We start from the raw sequence: 5,000 nt of genomic DNA on the forward strand, positions 1-5,000 counted from the left end.
CGAACATTTGAATGAAGTGAATCGCGAGAAAAGTTTTGGGTTTTCATCATTCTCTCTATCTTTCTCACATACTCAGCACAACACACGCACGTGCACACACATGCACACACACGCACGCACGCACACGTGCGGACACACACACGCACGCACGCACACGTGCGGACACAAACTTTGTGGCCATTACAGAGTAGCTTGCTAGTAAGATAACTAGTTGTTTTTTTTCTTCATCCAAAACAGTGTATATTTATTTCAGATACTGTAGTGGAAGGTATCTTCATTTCCAGTGAAGTAGCCGCCATCTTGTTTTGACATTTTTGGTTTATCCCGCCCCTTCTTCACTTTGATTGGTCCAAAGTCACGATTGTAACCGACGACTGTCATCATTATTACAACCCAGTCAAAATACAAATCAGTCTGTCTTGAAACCCCTCTACGGTGTTATCTGCATTTGCCTCTGTGTGTTAATAGTAAGTAAGTAAGTAAAGCTTTATTTATCTAGCGCCTTTCGTACATGAAATGCAACTCAAAGCACTTTACAGTAGAACACATACAATCAATGATTACAAGAAGGGGGAGATGGGGGGGAGGGGAAACGAGCAACAGTAGCTAACAGTAGTTAACATCGGCAGCCCTAGTTCACATTCATCCATGTTAGAGGTGTCGAGCGTTTATCCACCATTTCTTTTCCAACACACATTAGACTCATCCACATCTCCCCAGAACTACCCCCACCACTCCAGATAACCTCCCCAGATATCAGTGTGTTAACCTGAAGAGCTAGACCCCAATTTCCTCCCTCACAGCGACCTGAAACCTGAAGGCGGAAGTTTGAAATTTTTAGCGGTTGTCGTTAGCGATAGATAATGTTGTTTAATTGGCTGGTAAAAGGAGGTGATTTTCATATCTCTGTCACGGCACCGATAGTCACACAGCCTAGAGCACCTGCCATGCAACACTATGTGTGTGTGTGTGTGTGTGCGTGCGTGTGAGTCTGTGTCTATGTCTGTGTGTGTGTGTGTGTGTGTGCGCGTGCGTGTGAGTCGTGTCTATGTCTGTGTGTGAGTGTGAGTCTGCTCGTGTGTGTGTGTCTGTGTGCCCGTACGTGTGAGTCTGTGTCTATGTCTGTGTGTGAGTGTGAGTCTGCGCGTATGTGTGTGTGTGTGTGTATGTCTGCATGTGTGTGTGTGTGTTTGTATGTGTGTCTCTGTTTGTCTGTCTGTCTGTCGGTGACACGGTGACAGAACCAAACTTACCTCAGAGACTACAGCTCTGTCACACAGTGTCCTGAATAACTGATCCTGACTCCCTGATGTTCAACTCAACCGACTAATGTAGTCGTATGGCAGGGAACACAACGTCGGTTCATTACCCCGCTGGTGAAAGGAACACATCCATGAAGGAGAGGGAAGAAAGAAGGGCAGCAGAAGGGAGGGAGGGAGGGAGGGAAGAACTTTCGGGAACGAAACTCAGCCCTGGTCTAAAACAGTATTGAGCGTCACGCACTCCCAGCCTCCTTTCCTTCTTCTTCTGCGGTGAGGTGAAAAAAGAGTACGGATAGATCGCAGGAGGAGGCTGGTGGAGGTAGAAATCGGAGGATGTTGGCGTGGCGCTCATTGTCACACATGGGATGGATTCCACGCGTTTACAATCAGCCCGTCCTCCGATTTCTACCTCGTCGGACAATAAAGGGACAGCGACAACTTCCGTGTTGGAAGGAAGGTCTTTTACTCGGTGTGTGAGGCAGCAGGGTGAGTCCAGACTCTGGGTCCAGCTGACTGGTCTGAACTAAGAACCGAACCAAGAACTTTCTCTCAGCTCTCGCAGTGTCTAACGCTTTGCTCGATCCCTCCCAGCCATCACAGAATGTTGCGGAAACCAGATCCACGCGGTTAGCCCGGTTAGCATGGCCCCTCCTAGACGGCTCGCCTGTGAACTCTGAGGGACAGAGACAAACACACACCCTCACACAATTCATGACCGACACCGGATTCTGAGGGTGCGTTCGTAAAAATTCGCTCTGGGAATCTTATCAGCTCTCATGGAATGCCTCTTGTCCAATCGAATGACTTCGGTCGCTCTATGACGTTGAACCCAGCGCGCGCTCCGGCGCTCTCAGAGAAGACTTTACGAACGCACCCTTACGAGTCATCTGTCAGTCTAAGCCTTACAACCTCCACCCCTGCCCTCAGGTCAGGAAGTAACAGACATGTTTGGTCAACTAGCTCCAAACTGGCACCTTCTCTCTCCTCCTCCTCAACCAATGAGATCTAACTGCTGCTGGTGATCCTGATTGAACCAACCAATCAGAGACATCGGAGAGAGATAGAAAGAAAGAGAGAGGTGAGATTCAGTTCCTCAGTGTGAAATGTCCACCCTGCATTGTCCTACATTTGTTATCTAAAATATCTGCCAGCTGTAATAAATCACGATCATAACAGAACCCAACAAGAGAATGTTCTCTCTCTCCTCCTCTGTCCCTCCCTCCCTCCTCCCTCTCTCCCTCCGTCCGTCCCTCCCACCTTCACTCACTCCATTCTATCCCCCTTGGAATAATGCTCTCTGTCTCCATTTCTCTCTTTCTGGGTCTCTGTCTCTCTCCAGATATCCATAACCACAAATCACCTGATGTGACATCATTACTCAGGGCACACACTACCCAGAGTGCATTGTGGTGCCTTCGGATATGACTTCTCAAACTCCAAACAGTCATCATAGAAAGAATCAGTGACTATACAGATATACATCCCTCTTCATTTCTCTCTCTCTCTCTCTCTCTCTCTCTCTCTCTCTCTCTCTCTCCCTCTCTCCCTCTCTCCCTCTCTCCCTCTCTCTCCCTCCCTCTCTCTCTGTTCCCTCTCTATTTCATCGACGTGACTCTACCGACACCCCCCCCCCCCTCTCCATCTCTCTTTTTCCCTCCCCCCTGTCTCACTTCATCTCTCTCTCGCATCCTTCTTCCCCCCACCCGCTCCCCCGCCCCCACCTCTCTTCATCTCTCTCATATCAGTGACTGTATACCGATACACACAAAGAACCCGAAAATACACAGAAAGAAACCCAACAGATTCCTCTTTTCCGTCTCAGCCATCTGGCCCGCGCAGTCGGCAGCATCTGCCGGGCCTCAGCCCTCCCCGCCGTCTCATCAGTCAGCAGCTGAATGTGTGTTCAGAATGAAAGCAGGAACAGGCAGATAAAAAGACGCCCAGAAGAAGGAGACAAAACATCCGCGAGCCCCTTTCAACTTCTTCAGAGTGGCGCCCCCGACCAAGAATCAATCTTTAGTGGGGAGAGGATAGTTAGTGGAGGAGGGAGTGTGTGTGTGTGTCGGTGTGTGTGTGTGTGTGTGAGTGAGTGTGTGTCGGTCTGTGTGTTTTAGTTTCTTGATAAGTGACTGAGAGGGAGTGTGTGTGTGGATGTGTGTGTGTGGTGGAGGTGTGTATGTGTGTGTGTGTGTGGGTATAGGGAGGGAGGGGGTGGTGTGTGTGTGTGTGTGGTATAGCGAGGGAGGGGGTAGTGTGTGTGTGTGTGTGTGTGTGTGTGTGTGTGTGGTATAGCGAGGGAGGGGGTGATGTGTGTGTGTGTGTGGGTATAGGGAGGGAGGGGGTGGTGTGTGTGTGTGTGTGTGTGTGTGTGTGTGTGTGTGTGGTATAGCGAGGGAGGGGGTGATGTGTGTGTGTGTGTGTGTGTGTGGGTATAGGGAGGGAGGGGGTGGTGTGTGTGTGTGTGTGTGTGTGTGTGTGTGTGTGTGTGTGGTATAGCGAGGGAGGGGGTGATGTGTGTGTGGGTATAGGGGGGGAGGGAGGGGGTGGTGGTGTGTGTGTGTGTGTGTGTGTGCGTGGGTATAGGGAGGGAAGGGTGGTGGTGTGTGTGCGTGCCACAGCATGTGAGCGGGGGCGGGGCAGAGCAGACGTCATGTGACTGGCGCGGGGGGCGGGTCTCCAGGTTCTGAGAGACAGGACCTTGTTGTTCTGTGAGTGTCGGTTCTGGAGCAGAGCCGCTCTCCTGACACTCTGCTACCCTCACATGTTCTGGTGCACGCCTACGGGTCTGCCAGCCTGCCTGCCTGTGTGTGTGTGTGTGTGTGTGTGTGTGTGTGTGTGTGTGTGTGTGTGTGTGTGTGTGTGTGTGTGTGTGTGGGTCTGTATGTGTGAGAAAGACAGTATGTGTGCGTTTGTGTGTTTAACAGTGCATGTGTTGTTTGTGTTTGTCTGTGTGTGTGTGTCTGTGTGTGTGAGAAAGACAGTATGTGTGTATTTCTGTGTTTAACAGTGTGTGTGTGTGTTTGTGTGTGTGTGTGTGTGTGTGTGAGAGAGAAAGACAGTATGTGTGCATTTGTGTGTTTAACAGTGGGTGTGTGTGTTTGTGTGAGACTGTGTGTGTGTGTGTGTGTGTGTGTGTGTGTGTGTGTGTGTGTGTCTGTGTGTGTGTCTGTGTGTGTGAGAAAGACAGTATGTGTGCGTTCGTGTGTTTAATAGTGTGTGTGTGTGTGTGTGTGTGTGTGTGTGTGTGTGTGTGTGTGTGTGTGTGTGTGTGTCTGAGCCAGGGGCCATGCCGGCCTACAATGCAAATTAGCGATGGGAGTGTCAGGATCAGTGACCACAGCGCTGCTACATTTTTAAAAGCACCTCTGAATAATGGATATCATTAGAATAGAGAAGCTGAGGATGAAATATGCATTAAAACAATCTAAATTACAGAGAGACTGAGGGGGAGAGAGGAGGGGGAGAGATGGGGGAGGGAGAGGGGGATGAATTAAAGAAAGAGAGAGAAAATAGTGCTCATTTTGGCTCGATACATGCACGCACGCATGCACACACACACGCACACACACACAGACGCACACAAACACACACAAACACACTCTCAGGCTCACACACACACACACACACACACACACACACAGACACACACACACACACACACACACACAGGTCCTCGAGTGATTCATTCAGACATGTGACACATGGGTGAATGAACTCTTGAAACTCAATTCGATTTTC

The sequence above is a fragment of the Nansenia antarctica genome (genome assembly GCF_963989245.1).
Source record: "Nansenia antarctica genome assembly, chromosome: 2".
In the NCBI taxonomy this organism is placed as follows: domain Eukaryota; kingdom Metazoa; phylum Chordata; class Actinopteri; order Argentiniformes; family Microstomatidae; genus Nansenia; species Nansenia antarctica.